The 23,618-nt window shown below is 47.6% G+C and overlaps 1 protein-coding gene across 1 annotated transcript in view; it reads left to right on the plus strand.

Annotated features, from left to right (window-relative positions):
* Positions 1-23,618, plus strand: part of LOC144764098 (uncharacterized) — a 115,074-nt gene that overhangs the window by 89,494 nt on the left and 1,962 nt on the right. The gene's annotated exons all lie outside the window — the stretch shown is intronic.

A 23,618-nucleotide genomic window follows, 5' to 3' on the forward strand; every position in this document is an offset into this window, starting at 1 on the left:
CATGTTTTCGTTGATCAGCATACTCACGTAGAACGAGGTTCCCAGCTCTGCGGAGTATAGTACTGTTTTGGGGAGATAGCCGACCTCCATCGGCTCCTCGGTGGGGTGTTTTCTCGGACACAGGCGGGCTATGTGGCCCCATTCGCTGCACTCGAAACATTGCGGACCCCGTGAGGTGTGCTGTTCCATTCGGAAAGGTCGGGGTCTCGGGGTCTCCAACGGTTTTGTTCTTTTCTCCTGTTTGGCGGGTGGCTGGGTTTTGGTATACTTCTCAGGTTCCCAACCCAAACCTCTGGGTTGAGCTCTGGCATAGGTGGCCGCCATTTCGATGGCCTGCTCCAAAGTGAGCCCAGAGTGTTGCCTTACCATCTCTGCGACCCATAAGGAAGCGCTTCCATGAACTGTTCCAAATATACTTTGGCGAGGATGTCTTCCTTGGAACATGCCTCTGGTTTTAACCACTTATCAGCCATCATTTTTAATCGAAAAAACAGGGTTTTCGGGTTCTCCCCGGGAACTCCTTTCTCTTTTCTGAAGCGTACACGATACGCCTCCGGGTCTAGTCCCAAATGGTCTAATATCACATTCTTAATCAGGTGGTATGGAGCGATACCTGCCGGGTTGGCCACCTGATAGGCAAACTGCGCTTCTCCAGTCAACAAGGGGGCTAGAAAGAATGGCCATTTGTCCTCCGGCCACCCTAACGCCCTGGCTGCGCGTTCGAAGTTCATGAGGAACGCGTCTGGATCTTCCCCAGGAACATACTTCTGAAGAGCGATTCCCGAGGGGTTGGGAATATATACCCTGTTCTCTCTAGTGACGTTACTCAAGGGATCCGCGGCTTTGGTCTGGATACTCTCGAAATGGGCAGTGATCGTGTTAGTGAACATATCCCGGTCTGCTTGCGCCGTGGTAATCTGATGTTCCACTGCCCATTCCAGCTTCTCTTGTCCCTTCACCAGATGCTGTATAAGGGCGTCCATCTCGGGTGTACAGACAGACTGAGGTGCTGATCCCACTTCTGACACCAGTTGTTGGGGTTCGGGATCGGTAGGGACCGTAGGGAGAGAGTCAGACACCTGAAGTAAGGATTTTAACGAAGGTTTTATTTTTAAGTAAGCCTTTCTTCTTCGGCTAGAAAGTCTCAACCGGGCGAACTCGTCCGGTTCCGTCTTGACGCCTCTGGGGAAGATGGGGCGTTCCAGGGTGCTTCTCCCACGCCGGGCAACGGATCCCGCCAGACCGATGTTTCAGTGGCTGTCGTCGTGGCTAGGAGGTCCCTCTCAGGTCAGGGTCGTACCAGGAAAACAAAACACAAAAGGGAGGATCAATTACTCTTTCGTTCCGCTTTACTGTTTGTTGGGGCCGGGGAAGTGAAGGAAACCAGGTGTTCTAGTGCTTTAACCACACGGCCGATCCGGTGCTCTAGGTGCTCGTGAGGGAAGGGGATGTGGAGACTTTACACTATATACACTGGTCCATTTACACGTACGGTTGGCTGCTACGTGTTACCCAGCCCGCCACTCTGCCCCGTACCTTTGTGAGCCACGCTCCTCCCGCGGGAACGTGGCTGGGCGGATCGCCTGTCCGTTGGCCTCCTGGCTTGCAGTCCTCAGCTGGGCTCGTCAGGGTCACTTCTCCGCCGTACTCCGTCTCCGCTCTCCAGTCTCTCGCGCTTACTCCTCCTCCCGCTCCGGAACTGCTGTTCGTCGTCTTCCGGGTCGGGCTACCTTTTGGCGTCGTCACGAACCAGGTGGGCGGGGCTTCGTACTCTGCGCAGGGAGTTTTAAAGGGTCCGTGTGCCTCCTCGTCCCTGTTCTCCCAACGTGTGTTACTGTCCGTAGGAGGCCACTCCTCCGGCCATGTGGATGCAGGCTGTGAGTCGGAAACAGACAGAGGTGAACAGGGGGGAACAGCCAACCACCAGTCAATGTCAGTATCCTGGCGACCCACCCCGTGACAACTCCATACCAAGCTTTCACTTTACTGGCGGCCACTCACTCACCTTCTTTAGATGAGCTGCATCTAAAAAAAAAAAAGGGGGCGCAGCCCCCATAAAGTGAAACCCCGACAAGGGGTCTTTTAAGAAAAAAAATATTTGTTTGTCAACTTGACAAACAAATGTTTTTTTTTTTTAAAGCGCCCCATGCCACGCTTTCACTTTATTGGCGGCCGCGCATCTTTCTTTAGATGAGCCACATCTAAAGAAAGGGGCATGTCCGTCATTAAAGTGAAAGTGCATCATGGGGCACTTTTGCAAGCATTTGCAATGCAATAGGTCTCGCTTTTGCGAGAGTTTAAGCTATTGGCTTTGTAAATGAAAATGCCTTTTATTTATGTGTTGTTACAGTGCTAATAGCTTAAACTCTCGCAAATGCGAAACCCATGGCTTTAGTGGGCCGGGTCTTGCCGTGGTGAGCACCAATAGTTGTTAAAAGCAGGTACTGAAACGGGTCCCTATTGGGCTCTCCATTTCTGCCCTCCCCCTCAGGTTGGAAAAGAAAATCTTAACTCTGCAGCAGTACCACTGCTCAAAGACTATGATGTAACTTCAATGAGGCTCGTTTTAGTTCTTTCACAGTCTCGTCATTGCAGAACTGAACTATTTTCAATATTATATACAACAAAGCCATAGTCGTTTCTTGTTTAGTATATGCAACTAACAACCATTGACAAGCCAATAGCCTTGGCTTGTAGTAGGTGTAATGTTACGTGTTGTATTATATGTCTGGATACAATGACAGAAGCTGAAAAATACTCGTCAGGCGGCACGCTAAGCATAGATTTGCATACGTGTGTTTAAGCCACGCCCTAAATTACTTTGGCCATGCCCCTTTGAGAGACACCTCAAATCCCCCACACCCGCCACCCCACCCGCCAGTTTTTCTCATCCACTTAAAGCCCTGGAGAGACATACTGAATTGCAAATTCTTGTTGTGTTATGCCACTGTATGGTGGGGCAGTTTTGGAAGCTTAGCGTCTCTTGATGTTGGGAACAGGGAAGCGCTTCAAGCAGCATAATGATGAAGCGCGGCGGTTACAGAAGCACGGGATGGCACTCATGAAAGATCATGGTGGAGTGAGATAAGAGCGCAGGCTGAATATGAAAACAAGCTCACAAGTAGAACAGGGTGTGGAGAGGGGAAGGGCAGAGAAGCGAGGAGTCAGGTAATGGAGAGTGAGAGGGTAGCAGGTGCAGTCTGAGACATGGTCACAGAGACTGAAGGTGTCTCTGCGCCCTCGACGTCACAAAGGCTGGGAAGGAAACTAAACGCTGTCCTGGCAAAAATGACCAAACCTACCCATCTCCCTTTTCCGCTGTCTCTCTCCCCTCGCCTTCTTTCGCTCTCCTATATATCTCTGCGAGTCCAAAAGCCCTTCTGTCCTAAAAACTGGCCTTCAAAGGCTTCGGGTCAAGGGGCAGAAGTGGCGCAACGCAAAATGAAGGGACCCCACTGCAGAATGTGAAGAGGGCCCCCCTGAGTCGCCCACATCTCCCTAATAGTCCCTGGCCTTGGTTCAAATGGGGGTTCCCTGACGGGTCAGGGGGGCCTCGAAGGACTCGGGTGTCCACGCCCTGCATTAGCTCCTGCTGGGAAATGCCCGGTGGAAGAACGGGCAGTCCAAACCTGCTCATCGCAACTCCACACGCCGTCAGGAGGAATATTATAAAGAAACCTGGAGATAATGATGCAGACACCATATCTTGGCGGCAAAGCCAACTGCACGACGCTTATCCCCCACCCCTCCCCCCTCAAAAAAATAAACATACCCTTATTACAAAAGCCTCTATAGAGTGAGAGATGGTGGTCATAACTCACAGTGAAAAGAGAGCAGGGCAGACAAATGAGCATGCGTATGACCAGGGACTGCCGGAGGACCCCCACTTTCCGTTAACCAACATTATTAACCAGGACATGAGAGGGATTTCTTTGGAGGCGGGGGGGGGTCATCAACCCCCCGGCCGTATTTATTAAAATATAGAAATCAATCAAAAATTGAAATAAACAATATTTACAAAATTATGCAGAAAACGTTCCATGACATTCAATTACAATTGAAATATACAGATATCCGATGGCTAACCTTAACCTACTTCTAGTACAAGGTATTTCCTATCTGAATCTAACGTAACAGCCACATTATACAATATTTGTTTTCTGCGTATCCTATTTGGGCCTACGGCAAGGTCACTAACTGGTGTCAGATCCTTATCACTTAAGCCACGCCCTCCTGTCGGAGCACGCATGCGCAGAGGGCCCGTTTACCATGGGAGTACACCCCACCCCGGTTACCCCCGTACGCCCTATTGACCACGCCCTCCTGTCGGAGTGCGCATGCGCAGAGGGCCCGTTTACTGTGAGGGTACACCCCCTCCCGGTTACCCCCATACGCCCTATTAACCACGCCCTTTCGTCAAAGTGCGCATGCGCAGAGGGCCCGCTTACCGTGAGGGTACTTTGGCCCCCCAGTTATCCCCGTATGCTCTATTAACTCCATTAAAGGGGGCCCTTGCATCTCTGCGCCATTTTCTGGCGTCATTGTGCACGTGCGTGGTGGCCAACCAGCCTAGAGAAAGCGTGACTCTCCCCTCCCCGGCACCCGTGTAGCCAACAGGCTGTAACTGCCCCTGGAGTTCTAGGAGAGACCTCTTGTCCCTCCCTTTGGGCGACCCCATTCAAGAATGGCGCCGCCCCCTAAGGACCTTAAATTAACTGCTCACCAATCATGACCTTACCGCCTGACCTAGAAATAGCAATAAATACGACGATTGATGACCTGAAAACGGGAGAAAGTTCTAAGGAACAAAACGTATTAGACAGACACTCTTCTCATCCATAAACATTTGTAACATAAATGTGAAAACCTTCATAACACACAATAACAATCATCTGCTTCAGGGGATGGTGGGTGGGGAAAAAGAATTACAGCCTCCTAGAGGCTGAAAGGGCAGGCCGTGGCGCACAGGAGTCAAAGAGGCAGACTCTAGCGCTCCACGGCCTTTTAACCCCTCATCGGCCAGGCCGGATCTAACCGGCCTGGCCTTTGTTCTCTAGTGACCCGGAAGTGACGCAATCACTTCTGGGTCACCAGAGGACCCGGGGTAGCGGGTGGGGGGCGGTGCGCCCCGCCAATACTGCGCCTTTCCTTGAGAGGGCGAACACACGACCACCTATGAAGGCGCAACAATGGAAGCAATAACTATACATTCACATACCATTGTTAACAGTTTTAGGGGTTGGGCGGTACAATTAAGGCAACATAGACACAATGGATGAATTTAGGATGAGCGCTGTGAGGCATGACCCACCACATACACGCCCAGCAGGTGCACTGACCCATTTACAGACTCTCAAATACCTGATAGCGCAATGACCAGGCGCTATCTAAAAAGACCATAAAATAAACATGGGCAATATGTCTGATAGGAATGTAGAAGTTGTATTTGTGGATATATTTGCAATGAAGAGCTGGCAGAGGGAGAGATACTGAAATGTAAAATAGTCCTTCATGAATACCAATGCACACACCTGCCAACTCACACGGTGCCACCCAGGAGTTTAAGTGGGATGAAAAAACTCGAGGGGGGGTCTCTCAAAGGGGCGTTGCCAATGTAATGTAATGAAGGGCGTGGCTTAAAAACACGTAAGCTAAAAATCTGTGCTTAGCATAGTGTACCGCTCGACTTGTATTTTGCTGTTTCTGTCATTGCATTCAGATATATGATACAACAAATAACATCATACCTACAAGAAGTCAGGACAATGGTTGTTAGTTGCATGAGATAAATAAGCAACAACTATGGCTTGTATATAATATTGAGAAAAGCTTCCACCTAAAGACCCTGTGACACCACAACAATGTTGCTGCTCCCGAGTTTCAAAAATAGGAGGGAAATCCAGAGAGAAAATGACTCTTTAAAGGATTTCCCTTCCCCTACAACGCTCACCTGGCATGACGTCATGCCATAACTCCTCCACTAGTCAGAAGTGAGCAGGGTCAGCAAATGCACACCGATGTGGCTACTGTCACTGCAGTCTGGGAAAAAATGGACCGCCTTTCCAGGGCCCAAAACAGAGCCTGATAGGGACCCGTTTTGAGGCCCCTGTAGGAGAGTAGGATCTGCTTCTTATAGTTACCCCCACTTTTTGCTGATGTGTCACTGTTTTCGACTTAGACTGACTAGGATCCTGCTACCCAGGACTCCAGTCAAGCTGCTTTCTCCTCTAAATTGAATGCATGTACTTTAGGTACACTCCAGATTGGATACTGGGGTACCCTTATCATTCCCTGGTATATGGTATACTATGTACCCAGGGAATGGGGACCCCAGAGGCCTCCCAGGGGCTGCAGCATGTATTGTGCCACCCCATAGAGACCCTTCAAACTGACACCACAGGTCTGCTACTGCAGCCTGTGTAAGGTGGTGCATGCACCCATTACTTAGATATAGGTTCACTATATCTATTCTAAATCACTGCACATACAAACCCATCAGTCACCCTTATGGCAGGCCTTATCAATCCTGAAGGCAGGGTGCTGTGTTTTATGTGAGAGGGTGCTCCTGCATGAGCAGAGCCCCTTCAGAACCTATTTTCTGAGGTTGTTTGTGATGCAGCCAACCATATATATTTAAGTGCATTATAACCTCGCCGTAAATGCTAACTTTAAAACGTCTGCTTAGAAACATGTCGTGTTTGGTGTCAAACACCTTGGAATCATACCTCCACACCAGTAACTGGTGTGGGAGGTATGATTCCTCCCTTGTAGATCCACTACTGTGGGTCACCGGGCTACCCGGTACCAGCTTTCTTGACCTGGGCATCACAAAATGGATGCTGCCAGCCACAGATACGCATCTGCCCTCCTGCTGCTGAGCTCAAGCAGGGGAGTGTGGTAAATAAATAAATAATACCTCTATTTTTGACTAGATATAACAATAACAGATAGCTCAATAAATAAGAGTCAAGATTCGAGGTAGTAGGAGTTTGCAGGTTTAATACAGCATAAAGGACAGGAACAGGACAACCTGCACGGGCAAGATCTGGGATGAGCGCGCTCTCACTTTTAATAACAGTACACAAATATATATACTAAAACAATTGCATTACAGTACATACAGTAGGCGTAGCAGTGGGTGGGGTTCGTAACAGTCGCGAAAGATAAGGCAGAAAGTAGGTGTGACAGGAGGTGTATACATAGACATGTGATGTAAACGTAACAGAATATGTCATAAATGGGGCGGAAACATGGAGGGGGCTACCTGAGGAGCCGGGACCTCTAACCTAGTGGTGCGCGCAAACTGGCAATGACGTGTGACTAGGGAGAAGCTGGGGGCTATGACTTCTGCGCTAGGAGCAGAGACGAAAGTCTGGAGAGTCAGAGCGACATGTACCTAAACACTATCTAGTATCTGATGTTTAGAGAACATGTTGATAGAATCCAAAAGTTATCAGGGTAAAGGCTAACAGATTCTAAGACTGGTGCATGCATAATTCTACATGTGGTGCGTGTTGAGGAATATTAAATGACCATTAATACAGTATTTCTCTTACATGGAGACGTAAAGGCTAGACCATGACGGAAACTATTGATGCGATTCAGTAGCTTAGGAATGCAGAGAAGGAGGGCTGGACTGATAACTAGAATCATAACATACTCTTGGCAGACTGGCAGGCAGAGCCAGGCCGAGCCGGGCACTGTGAGGCAGGAAGTAAGTGAAGGGTCAGGGATACAGGTGGGGGCTGTATCGCTCCTCAGCGAGGGTTCAGGAGACAGGAGCTGAATCTGAGTCCGGGCCCTTTTGAGGCCTAGAAACGGGGACTTTACAATGAAATAACGTGCACACTGTGAAACGTGGCAACGTAACTTTACATAGGCCTGATATTCGTTGTATTCACGAAAACTGGAAACTGGCATACTAGAGATGGACACAACTGTAATTGCGTCTTTAATCGATCATGGGGAATACATATGCATATTAATCATGAACATATAACATAACATGGGGAACACGTAGGGACACAGAACATGGCAAAATTTACTTTTCCACATTCCCTCCTTGTCACTACGTTTCCATCAGGAAACATCAATATTCATGATACCATCTATCATTTCATACAGTATCATTTGCTCGTCTCGAATTGTCTTGGAACGGGATTTAGGACGGGACTTAGGACTAGGAATACAAGAGGTAGCACAAATGCCGCAAATCGCAGGGCCACATTGTATACAGAGGCAGCAACTGAATATGATCGCTACTGCAATACCTAGAAATGACAATACTTTCCATCCCCAGGCAGAAATTATACTCCAGAACCAACCGGACCATGTCCAGGTGCCTGGATTCTGGTGTAACTGATGGGCAATTTTATGAAGTCTGGTTATAGCTGAATAAACAGACGGTGCGTTATTAGGAATAAAAATGCAGCAACTAGATCCGATGACTCTACATGCTAATCCTCTATCGGCCAGTATGACGTCAAGAACGAGACGATTTTGGAGCACGACAAATCTCATAGCAGATTGCTCTTCGGTTAAGTTACCTAGAGCAGAGGCAGTCTCATTCACTACTGCTTCAAGGGTTCTCGTTAATCTACGGATTAACTTACTATTCTGGATAGGTCCTATAAAGAAGAAGAATCCTTTATTGAAATCCGTATACTGTTCTAGGGCAGTTTCAGTCTGATCGACAATCGGGGACTCGATCTCCCTTCTATGTCTAATGTGTACTAGATGTGTGTTTCTATGATAATCAGATGGGGCTAGGAAAACTGGTGGCAGTAGGAAGGCAATGTAACAGGTTCCCTCCCAATCGAGGGGCAGACGAACATATACGGTCTGACCACAAACAAAATAAGAATGACGTGAGGCTTTGAAAATAGATTTCCCACTGTCACTATACTTGATAATAGTAGTACAATCACTATGTCCTACATGTACGGAACCATTATTTCTAACACATAATTCGCCTTTGACTGGTAGTACTGAAATAGCAGGTAAGTCTGGAGTAGGATCAGACTGAACATTCAGGACCATGAAATTCGAAGAATAATTACCCAAATTATAAACTTCATTTTCTAGATCTAACCCTGTTCTGTGGGGAAGACCTTGCTTGTCTGGAAAACATGTACTATTCAGAAAGGACATGCCTGTTGAGGATGACGTTAACGTGGACCAGGCTCCACATGAACCATTATGTGAAAATGGATAAGGAAAAAGTGGCAGAACTCCCTTCGGTGTCTGGAAAGGGGGGAGTCGACCACACACCCAACAATTAGTGGCATTGCTGGTCTGGTGTGAATAATGTAACATACGGATAAATGAATTGTTGCGCATAGCAAGACGATAAGATAGTTCATGAGGAGGCAGATCACTAAACGTGTGCTCTACTGTAGCATTAGAAAACTTATTTACATGAGAAATTGAAAAACATAAATGAAATGCATAACTCGTGCAGGTAACCATCAAGCTTAAAAATAATATGAAACTTAGAAAAACGATACATCGGATTGAGTTTTGACTAACTCTCTCACTATGGGGGTCTATTTCATACATGTCAGATACCTGTCTAACCGTTTCACCTAGGGGAGGACTTAGACAATTAAACTGGCTGACTTATTTTACTAGACCGTAGCTTCTTTTTATACTCCTGCTGCGGAGTTTCCTCTAACAGGGAGGGCTTGGTATCAATGTCATTTGCGGGACAGTCCTTGAGAATAGTATTTTGGCAGTCTTTAGGTAAAATGCAGTCCTTGGCAAAAGTTTTAGGTTTTAGTCCGTGAAATTTCTTAACGTGAGACAGATGGACCCAGCCCTTCCTGCCTTCCAACTTGACGGCAGTACGGGTGGTCAGAAGGACTTGCTTCGGCTCCTTCCAACGAGGCTCCAGCGGACTTGAACGATCAAAATTGCGGACGAGGACCAGGGTGCCGGGAAGGATTTCATGCGGTTTCACCTCGGTATTGTCTGGAAATGCGGCGGCAACCTGTGAACGACAAGAGTGTAGGGCAGACATCAAGGAAGCTAGGTAATCTGTCAGCATATTACTGGAAACATCTGTAATACTTCGGGGTCTAGGTGTACCCCACATATTTGGGGGGCGGCCGAATACGACCTCATACGGGGACAGACCTGATCTGGAATGTGCGACCATGCGCATATAAAATAGGGCGACTGGCAGAGCTACTAGCCAGTCTACACCTTTCTCTTTACATATTTTGGCGATGCGGATTTTTAGGGTCTGGTTATGTCTCTCTACGAGACCGGCTGCTTCAGGATGGCGTACACAATGAAACTTCCACTGGTACCCTAACAAAAGGGAAACGTGCTTCATGAGTTCAGATGAGAATGGCTGGCCGTTATCAGAATACACGACCCTAGGGAGTCCATAGCGGGGGAAGTATTCACGAACCAACTGCTTGGCAGTGGTCGCGGCTGTGTAATCTGGAACTGGATATGCTTCTGTCCATCTGGACAAAGCGCATACAATTACAAGGACATACTTGAAACCTCGACATCGCTCCATCTGAATGTAATCCATCTGGAGGACTTCAAAAGGGTGGTCAGGGGGCTGGAATCCACCTTGTTCCACCGGGACACTTTTACCTGGATTGAACTGGCAACATATCATACAAGTGCGGACTTTCTGCTTGGCTGCAGCTCGTAAATGCTTGTTGAACCAAATGTTCTGGATACTGTCTAACATGGCTTTTTCTCCTAAATGTGCAGGACTATGTGCGGTATTAATAATGACTTGAACCATTGAGTCGGGGAGAAACCATGTGGCTTTTCCCTTCGTCAACCATCCTTGATCTGTCTGGACCCCTCCTTGTTCGGACCATTTCTCGATTTCTTCGGGAGTAGCATGTGACTGGATATCTATGACATCTTGAGTGGGGTCCTTAACTGTCATACAAGTAGTCTGTTCTGGAGTGGATGTCGGTGTCTTGTTAACTGGTATGTCTGGTGTCTGTGCTGTAAGTTTGGCTGTTCGATCTGCTAGATCATTACCTTGAGAAATGATGTCTGTGACTTTCGTATGTGCCTTGCACTTCATAATAGCGACAGCTGTCGGTAAATGTATTGCATCTAACAGAGCTTGAATGAGGAGACCATGCTGAATCTTGGTTCCATGAGAAGTCATGAAACCTCTCTCCTGCCAGAGCACTCCAAAGTCGTGTACGACTCCGAATGCGTAACGTGAATCTGTGTAAATATTAACTTTCAGGTTCTTGGCGTGTATGCAGGCTTGAGTCAGAGCAACTAGCTCTGCTGCTTGGGCAGACAGAGTGTCAATACGGTGTGTCTCTATAACTTTAGTGTCAGTAGTCACTGCATACGCGGCTACTAGATCTCCTGTACTTGTTCTCATACATGAACCATCCACATAAAGTGTCAGGTCAGGATCTGGTAATGGAATATCTGTCAGGTCTTGTCTTGGCTTGGTCATTGTGTTAACTATTTCCACACAGTCATGTGTGGCAGGATTTGAAGTAACTGACGGTAACAGTGTAGCAGGATTCAGAACATTGCAGCGTCTGATTTCTATGTGAGGCTGGAACAGTGTCAGTTCATAACCTGTCAAGCGTGCAATTGTCAAGTGCTGAGTCTGTGTTCAGTTTAAAAGAACTTCCACGGAGTGTGGAACTTGTACTGTCAAGGAGTGTCCTAATACTATGGAGTCACTTTGTCTGATAGCTAGTGCTGTGGCTGCAACTGACTTGAGGCACGCAGGCAGAGCCTGGGCTACAGGATCTAGTGTGCTTGAAAAATAAGCACAAGGCTTGTATTGTCCTGCTTGATCTTGTGTGAGAACAGATAATGCTGTACCATCACGTTCTGTGACAAAAAGTGTAAAAGGCTTACTGTAGTTTGGTGTAGCTAGAACAGGTGCTTGACATAAGGCTTTCTTTAATTCATTAAAACTAAGTGTATGTTCAGATGTCCAAGGGAGAACAGTCGATACGGCTGCCTCCTGTGTCGTTAACTGTATCAGTGGTTTGGCTAGAAATGCATACTGAGGAATCCATTGTCTGCAATAAGAAGTGAGGCCGATAAAAGCACGCACCTCCTTCTGGGTCTTGGGCTGAGGAAGACTCGCTATTAACTGGATACGATCGGGTGTCAACTGCCTACCCCACTTGGACAGTAAGTGGCCTAAGTAGATCACTTGCTGGACACAGAATTGAAGCTTCGAAGGGGACACCTTGTGCCCCATTTCGGCTAGGAAATACAGAACTGTAAGTGATGCTCGCTCGCAAGCACGTTCAGAACGGGCTGTGATCAGTAGATCATCGACATACTGGAGCAGGGCAGTGTCAGCTGGCATGTGAATATTGTCTAGTTGTCTTTTAAGTGCTTGACTGTAAATACTAGGACTTTCTGTGAAACCTTGAGGAGCTCGTGTAAATTTATAGCTCCTTCCATTTAAACAAAATCCGAAAAGAAACTGGCTATCTGGATGAATGGGGACACTGAAAAATGCGTTCTTGAGGTCTATGACTGTGAAAAACGTAGCTTCAGAATCAATGGCTGTCAATAGGGAAGAAATATCTGGAACAACTGGGTACTGGGGAATAATACATTTATTAAATTCTCGAAGGTCAATCACTAATCGATATACTGGAGGTGCATTTGGATCAGTACGTTTCATGACTGGAATGATAGGAGAATTACATACATTGGAGTCAGTTTCTACAACCACTCCTTGAGCAATGAGCTCGTCAATAATTTTGGATAAGGCTGCTACAGCCTCAGGTGGCAATCTGTACTGTCTGATTCGTGGTAACACTACACCTTGCTTGAGAGTCACACGATGGGGTGTGATTTGCATAAAACCAACATCAGTTGGACCTTGTGCCCATAGATGCTGGGGGACATTCAATAATCTTGGATCAAAATCACGTAAAACATAGTGACCCTTGAAGTCACGTAAAAACAAACGTATTCCTTCTGGGGAGCAGCAAATAACTGCACCTAATTCTTTCAGTGTCTTAATACCTAACAAATTTTCTGGACATGATTTCGTAAGTAACAGATCAGTAGTTCGGGACAATGAACCTACTTCTAGAGTAACTGGTTTTGATATCTCGTTTACAATAGGCTTTCCTGAAAATCCAAGGGAAACATTTCTTGAGCCTGAGAGCGGAGCCCCTGGAACCTCGTCGTGACTAATAGTCGTCCTACTTGCCCCTGTATCAATCAGAAACTTTCTGTCTTTCCCTAATACTTGACTGTGAACATAGGGACCCTCTTGATCTACAGGTATCTCGATGAGAGGCAAGCCTACCTCCCTCTCTAGGCTGTTTCATGAATACTGCTGGTACTCTGGATACTCGGACTGTGCATACTGGTACATCTGCTGTGTAACATGCTGTGTTGCAGCTATAGGCTGCGGTGCTGGAACTGTCTGTTGTGCATTCTGTGGCTGAGAAGTCTGTGAAACTTGTTCTTGTCTAGGCGGACGTGGTCTTTCTTTAGTTTTACCAGTGGCTATATTGTGTTTCAGAACTGCACACTCGTTTATAAAATTACCTGGCTGTTTACAATAATTGCATGTCCCTTTAACGGGAGCTGCAGGATGACTGACTTGATTCGGACCCCTCTTCTGACTGTCTTGTGGAACAGATTGTGCAACTAGTACTTTCATTTTCGTGTCTTTCATACGTTTCCTTTCATGATCTTGCTCTTCTCTGATTCTATTCTGGTGATACTGGAGCATCTGAAGCATTTGTGACGGAGTACTAGCTTGCCATGTACTTTCGACTTTCAAAACTCGATTTTTAACTTGTGGACTTGAATTCTCGACTACTTTAGTAACAAAAAGATGAGGGTATGACTCACTACTCGTCTTGAGACCACTGTTAATGCCAAAGCATTTCTCGAATCTAGAATAAAAATCACTAGTGTCTTCGTCTTGTTTCTGTTTACAGGCTGAGATTGCATCCCAGTCTTCCTTTTTAGTGGCTAATAATCTTGGCAAAACTTGTATTAATAGTTCAGGTAATTCTTTACATTTCTCTCCAAGACCGGTACCTGGTACTCGTATCTTATCTTCAGCTTCTAGAGCTGTCCAATCGATCTTTTTCTCTCCCACCTCCCAATCTTTTTCCTTGAGTTTTTCGTATATGCCCGCAGGCAACAGGACTTTTAGCATCTTAATTATATCTGGATACGTGTATTCTCCCATACGGAGCATGTCCTTTAATTCTCGGTGGAACCCTGCTGGATCTTTGTCGTGACAGGGAATTAATTTCTTCATTTCTAAGAGTTCCATCTTGGTAACTGGGGTGTAAACAAATACTCGTTGCATTTCACCACCTGCTGTCCTAACTGGATGTACTTCTCGTAGCGGATGCTGTCTGTCTATGTAAAATGGTTTACTTTCTGGGGGTGAGACATGAACAAAATGCGGGTTCAGAAACTTTCTATATTTATGGCGTTGTTCTAGAATGATACTAACTAAATCGGTACCTAAACCTTTCCATCTATACTGGAGTAACTCGTTCAGGATATCATGTAACGGACCTGGATCGGAATGTTGACCCTCATACAGAGTAATGAGGTGCTGGATCATATACATACCCACCAGTCGCTGCTCGGCTGGGGGCAGTTTCAGAAACATTTGTGCCACTATTTCGTCTGGAAAAGTGGTAGAATCAGTAATCCATCGGACTGCTGATCGGGCTAGTTCTTGTTCATGCATAGTACTTAACTCACTATAACCGATTCGTGATTTCAGAATGTGATCGGTAGCTTGAAATACTTGTTCTAGAGAGCCTTGTTCTGGTGCTGGAAGATGAAAGACTTTCTTGTGTTCTAGGCGTAAATGTCGGTCTGGAAATCTAGATTTACCTACATACGCTATTCTGGCGGTATTCTCGTCGTCTACCTCTTCAGTAGAGGAGTCATTTTCTTTCTCGCTTCCTAGAGCTTCTCTGCGTTGTTCGTGTAACCTTATTATTTCTTTACGAATTTTCTTGTACATATTCTCTATACTATTGAGTGTCTTGTGCTTACCCTCGGCTATATTATCACTCCACTTTGTCAGAACTTTCATTTCGGCCGGATCTTTAGTCGGGGAGTCTTGTTCTCTTATTAAACAATTGATCAGAAACTTTAATAGCATGAACTGGATCTCAGATTTTCTGTGAGACATGACTTCACCAATACTTTCTGGATCTTGTCCTGTACGAATGAAACGATACATTCTGTCTAGATCTTCTTTCATATTCGGTAGGGTGACCAAATACTCGGACACCTGCCTTATACGTACGGAATATATAACCATACTATCCTCGCCTGGGACTGGATCATAACAGCATTCAGTAAGAACTCGCCTGATTTCTGCAATGGACTGATATTTGGGCGTACGCTGTAACGCACGTTCATGTAACTCGACTGCTCCTAGACGTCTATTTGGCGGCGGCGTACCAGGAGGACCCCCTCCTGCGGCCCCTATACTGGAATCATCGACTGATACTCTTCGTGCTGGCAAGGTGACTGATGTGGCGGGGATTTGTACTAGGGGCTGGACCGGGGGTACCGTAACAGGTACTGCAATAGGTGCCCCGGTGGCTGGAGGAACAGGAATTACATTATTTACAGGAGCTGGCTGAGCAGGATTTGCATATTCTGGGACTGTGTCGTCCAAGTAGGACGAGAGAAAAATATCAGCTGCGGTCGGTTTGTGACGTAGCTTGGTCGGAACTAAGGGTGGCGGAAAATTACTGGATGCTTCCGGGGTTGCTTTTGGCAAGCCCTCGGCAAGAAGAGGATACATACCCTTAACGAGGGCATTTCTCTGTCTGTCTGACTGTTCGGTTTTAACTCGTTCACCTATCTCGATTAGTTCCCTTTCTTGGGCTCTTTCTGCGGATTCTCTACTTAATTCTGACTTTCTTATTTCTTTTTCTGTCCTTTTATGAGATTCTTTGCGCCATAACTCGATGGCATCTTTCTGTGACTGTCTGGCTTTCTTTTTCCATAATACTTCTTCTACTAACATGATGCACTCGGCATCCCACGTACCTGATACGGGCCATCTATACTTTTCCTCTAATTCCTTGGTGTACTCCACCCATAAATCTAGATATAATATGGCGCTTATGCCATGCTTCTGATACATAAAATGACCTGGACTGTCCCTAGGCGGGACAGGAACTGCTTCTTCTAACAGACCTTTCCTAGTTTTTAACTGACGTAGTTTGGAAAACAAAGGCATGACTGGGCTGGAGCCTAGACACAATACAATACACCACTTTCATACCACGACATTGAAATACATGAATGACATTTAAAATAACAGTTCGGACAGAATACTACCTGGAATACTGAAAACAGAATACATGAATTTCTCGAGAACAGAACGGACTAGAACAGAAACTAGATGCACTGCTAGAACAGTACGAAACTTACCGGTCTCATAAAGAGACACGTCAGGACCCACATCCACCTAGGTGGACACTTCGTGTTGGATCTGTGTACCCCAAACCCACGGACCAGAGACAATGCAATTGACCCTGTCTAGATACTACCCCAGCAACGGTACTCACCGGGCAGCAAGAACGGAAGGCCTCGGACTGGACTGGACTGCTACGACGACGGACTACGAACTTCGGACTTCAGTTACGGGTGGGCCTCCGGATACCTCGGACCTTGGACTCTCGGCTTGGGCTCTGGTCGGGACTCGCCGCGTTCCTCCACCGCCTCGTCTGGATGCTGGACCGCAACCTCCGTCTCCTCCGTGGGCCTGAGGGATACTTGAAGCAGAAATATCTGCACGTGCACGGTATGGTTCCGTCACGGCTGCAGAGGATCAGGGGGCTTGCGTGGCTTCTCCGGCGCGTGGGGAAAGGGCAAGTCCCTGTTCGGGCGCCATTATGTGGTAAATAAATAAATAATACCTCTATTTTTGACTAGATATAACAATAACAGATAGCTCAATAAATAAGAGTCAAGATTCGAGGTAGTAGGAGTTTGCAGGTTTAATACAGCATAAAGGACAGGAACAGGACAACCTGCACGGGCAAGATCTGGGATGAGCGCGCTCTCACTTTTAATAACAGTACACAAATATATATACTAAAACAATTGCATTACAGTACATACAGTAGGCGTAGCAGTGGGTGGGGTTCGTAACAGTCGCGAAAGATAAGGCAGAAAGTAGGTGTGACAGGAGGCGTATACATAGACATGTGATGTAAACGTAACAGAATATGTCATAAATGGGGCGGAAACATGGAGGGGGCTACCTGAGGAGCCGGGACCTCTAACCTAGTGGTGCGCGCAAACTGGCAATGACGTGTGACTAGGGAGAAGCTGGGGGCTATGACTTCTGCGCTAGGAGCAGAGACGAAAGTCTGGAGAGTCAGAGCGACATGTACCTAAACACTATCTAGTATCTGATGTTTAGAGAACATGTTGATAGAATCCAAAAGTTATCAGGGTAAAGGCTAACAGATTCTAAGACTGGTGCATGCATAATTCTACATGTGGTGCGTGTTGAGGAATATTAAATGACCATTAATACAGTATTTCTCTTACATGGAGACGTAAAGGCTAGACCATGACGGAAACTATTGATGCGATTCAGTAGCTTAGGAATGCAGAGAAGGAGGGCTGGACTGATAACTAGAATCATAACATACTCTTGGCAGACTGGCAGGCAGAGCCAGGCCGAGCCGGGCACTGTGAGGCAGGAAGTAAGTGAAGGGTCAGGGATACAGGTGGGGGCTGTATCGCTCCTCAGCGAGGGTTCAGGAGACAGGAGCTGAATCTGAGTCCGGGCCCTTTTGAGGCCTAGAAACGGGGACTTTACAATGAAATAACGTGCACACTGTGAAACGTGGCAACGTAACTTTACATAGGCCTGATATTCGTTGTATTCACGAAAACTGGAAACTGGCATACTAGAGATGGACACAACTGTAATTGCGTCTTTAATCGATCATGGGGAATACATATGCATATTAATCATGCACATATAACATAACATGGGGAACACGTAGGGACACAGAACATGGCAAAATTTACTTTTCCACAGGAGGCTGGACAATACGTTTCCTGTCACAGGGAGGTGTGACCACCTCCCAGACAGGATTTAGTGTATTGGGGCTGGGTGGGTGCACTCTGAGAGTGCCTGACTGTCTGCACTGGTGGCACATTTGGTGTCTCTGTGCATAGTCCAGTTCAAACCGGTTGCAGGAGCCATTTGCTCCTGCTCTGGCACGATACTGAACAAAGGACATGGGTGTAACCACCCCTCTGTCCTGACCCTCCGATAGGTGGGTCCCTAGAGTTTGTCCCACCCCTTCATTGGGTATAAAGTAGGAACCCTGACTACAGGACTTTATATTTTACCTGGACTAAACTCTGCAAGCAGAAACCATGTACTTTGACGATCTACACTAAGCTGAATAACTCAAGAATCTCCCTTGGAGTAAAGGAGTTACTACCCTGCAAGGCAGGCACCTTTAACACATCTGACCGGTTTGCATCTCTCGAGCTTCTGAGGACTCTGAAGATTTCTGCAACACAGGATGTGGGTTCCTGAGCGTCCCTAAGGTCGATCTGCCCTCACAGCAATTCTGAGACCAGTATCCCTCGTGGGGACCGTGCAACCCGAACCCCTGTGCACCGTGTACTTTTGCAGCAGCATATGCTTTTTGGAGATCCCTCAGGCTGTGCTTTGGGCTACGTGTAGTCCTGACCCCGAACCGTAATTGCACCGAAGATTTCCAGCCTATACTCCACAAGTATTCCGTGGGCTGGTATTTTGTGATTCAGCTCGAGGTCCCTTCGCGATTCCTGGTCCTTTGGCCTGTGGGTCCCTGTGAAGTTAACTTTGATTTCTCTTGGGCTTTTCTGGTTGCTCCAGACGTGCCCTGACTTGAAGAGTCTCCTGGACCTTGCTGGTCCACACCGGGACTGGATTCCTCAGCCGACATGGGTTGCATTTGCCAAGGCTTGTTGGTGTTCAATCGGGACACTGACCCCTCAGCACTCATTCTTCGTGGGACAGCTCACCTCTGGTTTTTGGTTGTTGTCGTCTCCTGGTCCCTGTGGCTGCAGAGTAAAGCACCCCGTCATCTCTCCTGAAGCACCTGACATCGGTGGGCATTCGTCTACCGCGCCCCTGGTCACCCTGAAGTGACCCAGACTCAGTCCCCTCTGCTTTCAGGTTCTTCTCACCTAGGATCCAGGCTTGGATTCCACCGGACACTTTTCATCTTCCTGGCAGCAGCACTTCTTTGGGTCACACCATTGAAAACGACAAAGGTTTCCGGCATCACTTGACACCTATGCACCCGGCTCCCATGGGAGAGGTAACACGGGTAATCTGATACTCACAAGGGTGCTGGCCTTAGAACCTTCTATGTTTCAAAGGGTTTGTTTGAAGTCCTCTCTGAAGTGTCCATAAACTCTAATTTTTCAACTGCGTCTTTCCCATAGAGGTTTACGGAGCTCGCGTCTGTGTTCTCACACTGCACCCGTCCTCCATGGGTCCCCTGTGTCACTACTTTGGGTGGTTACTTGGGGTCCCCGCGATTCTACGTGCTCTAGGCACTGTGTCTAGTTAAGTGGTGGTTGTTATACCACTTTCTTAATATATGGTTTGGTCTCCCCCTGGAGCCCACTGTGTATTGTGCTATTTACTGTCATTCTATTGATTAATAATTGTGTGCCTTGTGCCCTAATCTCGTATAGAGGTTAGTAGAGAGTGTTTAGTAATAAATACATATATTTTATATATCTCTTGTGTGGTTCTCCTTTCATTTGGTTATTCAGGAGGTTCTAATCTGGTAAAACAATCTGCTTTACATTCCTTCGAGACTCAGCCTGAAGGCTGCTTTCCACAGCTACCACTAGGATATCTTTCTTTAAAGGTTGTCTTTGACCTAATCATCAATAAGGGTCGTTTGGACTGGTGCAAGGTGCCCACTTTAATTAGTGGACAGCATATACCAGGCCAACTTCTCACAGCAGCCTTTAAAAAACTGCTGGTGCTCAGCACCATTGAGACCCGCCCACTTAAAGCCCTGGAGCCACCCTGTGTCACACAACATTGGCTCCCATCACACGGCCACCTGGTGACGAGCAGATATCTCACGGTGGCAGGGTAAACAAGCTGAAATCCACTGTACTGTAAATAGTGGTTTCCCAGCTCTTTTTCAGAGACTTTAAACTGCAGACGGACAACACAGGGTGTGAATACACCCCAAGACGCCGGCACCAGCCTCAGCAAGCTTTTTTCTTTCTTTTTTCTGAGGAGGGGGTTTGGGGGCGGGGTGGGTTTCAAAAGTGCCTCGTAGGTACTTCTCTGCATGAGGTCCCTCCCGATTCTTGGCCCGCCCCTTTCTCACACAGTAAGATTGTTCTTCAAGATGGCAGTTGTAGGAAGGTAGATCCCTGACTATGGTTGCCCCCAACTTTTTGCCCGGTGTTTTGCTGGTTTTCTGACTTAGTTGACCTGGGGCCCTGCTAATCAGGACCCCAGGCCCACTGCTCTCTCTTAAAATGGATTCCATGTACCCTAGGTACATATCCAATTGGCACTGGGCCCTCTCCAAGTCCCTGTACCCAGGGCTGAGGTGCACCCAGAAGTCTCCCAGGGGCTGCAGCATGTATTATGCCACCCCTGGGCTGACTAACTAAATCTGACACAACTGGCTGCACGACAGCTGGGGCAAGGTGGTGTAATCACCCTTTGCTATAGGTATAGTATTCCTATATCTAAACCTAAATGGGGACACAGATCTCCTATCAGTCACTCCTATGGCAGGCCTTGACAATCCTGAAGGCAGAGTGCTTGGAATCGTGTGAGATGGTGCTCTGGCATGAGCTGAGCCTGTCTGCGGCTTTCGGGATCCATCCCTTAGCCGTTTCCATGATATCGCATACCATATACTCTTAAGTGCATTATAATCCTCGCGGTTATATGCCAACTCTGGTATCGCTTTATCAAAACATGTCGAGTAAGGTGTCATACGAATTGGAATACTAACCCCTCGCCAATTCTGGCGACGGGGTTAGCATTCCACCCTTCTAGAGGGACACGACATGCATGTAGCCTGTAACCCCGGTTAAAGTCAAACATAGCCTCAGCTCCACAAAATGGATGCTGCCACCGAGACACAAGTCTGCCCTCCTGCTGCTGGGAGTCCTCCCAGAGCAGGAGATAAGGACAAAGGGTTTCCTGCCAGGGGCGGTGCCAGCACCGTCCCAGACAGGATTTTGTGTATTGTAGGTAGGCAGGGCTTCAGAGGAAGGTGACTGCACGTGGCACCCCGGTGCTCACTGTGCATAGGCTGGCTTGAACCAGTTCCAGGGACACTCCAGACCCTGTGCTGGGGAAAAGCCCGCCAAGGAAGTGGGTGTAACCACCCCCCTCCTGGTCCCACCCATAGGGCAGGACCTAGTCGCGTGCCAGCCCCCTTTTCCCAGATAAAGGTAGAGACTGGCCCCCTTCCAAATCAGATCATCTTTGGAATCAAGACACGACTTTCTACGAAAGGACATCAAGATTTCTTCTTCAAGATTCTCCCTTGTGACTAAGGAGTAGTCACCCTGCATCCGCAGGCACCATCGTAAGAACACTGCGGTCTGCTGCAAGTCCTTCCTCCGGAATCCGACTGCCCAGCTCGACGAGAACCGGCTTCCCTGGCACCTCTGACCTCTACCCACCTCTACAGCCCAGCTGAGAACCGTGGGTGCGACGAGACCTCGAGGGACCGGCCATCTGCAAGACTGCACGACTTCTGCACAGCAAGCCCGCCGAGTAATTTCCTGGTGAGTGCTTTGGGGTCCGAGAAGCCCCGACCCTGAGCAGCTCCAGCACCGAAGTGCAGCCTCCCAGCATCTCCACGATCTGCGTGGGGCCCTTCTGCTTTTTGCTGCTCACCGCGTTGTTTGGCTACTAGCCCGCTGGCTTGTGGCCTTCTGAACGACGCCCGACGACATTTCTGCTGCTGGTCTGGTTGCTCCAGACTGGCCCTTGCTCCCTTCCAGAAGAGGAACACCCCGGACCCTCCTGGTCCACTCAAGACGCCATTTTGAGTCCACCGCGTGGGCTTGAATTAGCCAAGGCTTGTTGCCCAATCCTGGGTACTTCGACGCCGACAGCTTCATCCATCGTGGGACAGCTCGCCTCTCCATCCTGGTCGCCGACAACGCCTCCTGGTCCGTGAGATCTGCAGAGCACAGCGTCGCCCACTCACCTAGTCGAGGTGACTACCATCCGGTGCCCTCCTGGTGCCCACTGACTACTGGCTAGTAGTCACGAACTTGGTCCCCTCTGCTTTCAGGTGTCATCTATCTTCGAGATCCAGGCTTGGATCACTTCGAACTCTCTTCACTGGTCGCCTGCCTGCATCTTTCTTCCATGCTCCTGGTCCGGCAACGAGGATTCCCGACGTCTTTTGAGACCTATGCAGCTGCAGCCCCTGGGCTAGGTAACTTCGGCACTTCGGTGTCCCAGCATAGCCTCACTATCCAAGGGTCAGGATCCACTGTCGTTTTCTCCCTACCAGGTCGGGTTCGCCCGTGAACACTAACTTTACCTTTACTAGCTTCCATAGACTTTGTCCCGCATCCCGCGTGAGAGTGCACACTCTGCACCCGAGTCCCCTAGGCCTCCTAGAAGTAATCTAACGATTCCATAGTCAAGTCCTAGCGATTCCAAAGCCTATTAGTACTGTACTTACCTGCTAGTAATTTCGCATTCCACTTTTAGAGTATATGGTTTTTCATGCCCCTCGGGCATTTGTGTATACCGTGCTAACTTAAGTATTTTCGTAAGAGTTTTGTTGTGTGCCTAGCACCCTGTCCTCATAAAGAGTACAGGGTTGTTGTGATTCTAATAAATACACTGTTTATTTTCATAACACTTGTGTGGTGTCCTTTCACTGGGTGTTCAAGGGGTAATGTGATGGTAAAACAGCTGGCTTAACACGCCCTCTAGAGTCTTAGCCTTAGACTGCTCGTATCCATGCTACTAGGATAGCTGGTCTATAAGGTTGACTTACAACCAATCATCAATAAGGGTTGTTTGGACTGATATATAGTGATCACTAGAATAGTGAGCACTGCACATCAGGACAACTTCTCACAGCAGTAATGAATGCATGCACAACCTTTTGGCGGCAGAGGCAGAACTAGCCTTTGCTCAGAGAGCATCATGGGCAAAACCAGATTAGGCTCCGCCTTCTATTCATTCTCCTTAACTGTGTTGAAGAAAATGGGAGGATATCAGGAAGGTGAGGAGGGCAAGAGAATGGAGAGCCATGAGAGGAAAAGCAGTCATAATGCCAGGGGCGTAGCTTGGTCAGTTAGATTGTGGGGGTGAGCTTTAGATTTCCCGACGATCACGCTAGCATATAATGTTAAAATACATTATACGACAAGCAGGGCTTCTGAGAGGGGCTTAAAGGGCAGCGAAAAGGGAGGGGAATGCAGGCAAAGTGAGAGAAACACAATATTTTGTAAAATAACATCTTTTAGGACATTCAAAACGGGAGATATATGAGTGCGTGTGTGTTTTTGTAGCTGTGCGCATGCAAAAATCCCAGGTGAGATCTGACAGACACCTCACCAGACCAAACTGAAAGCACCTACAC

This window comes from Lissotriton helveticus, chromosome 1_1 (assembly GCF_964261635.1).
Source record: "Lissotriton helveticus chromosome 1_1, aLisHel1.1, whole genome shotgun sequence".
Classification (NCBI taxonomy): domain Eukaryota; kingdom Metazoa; phylum Chordata; class Amphibia; order Caudata; family Salamandridae; genus Lissotriton; species Lissotriton helveticus.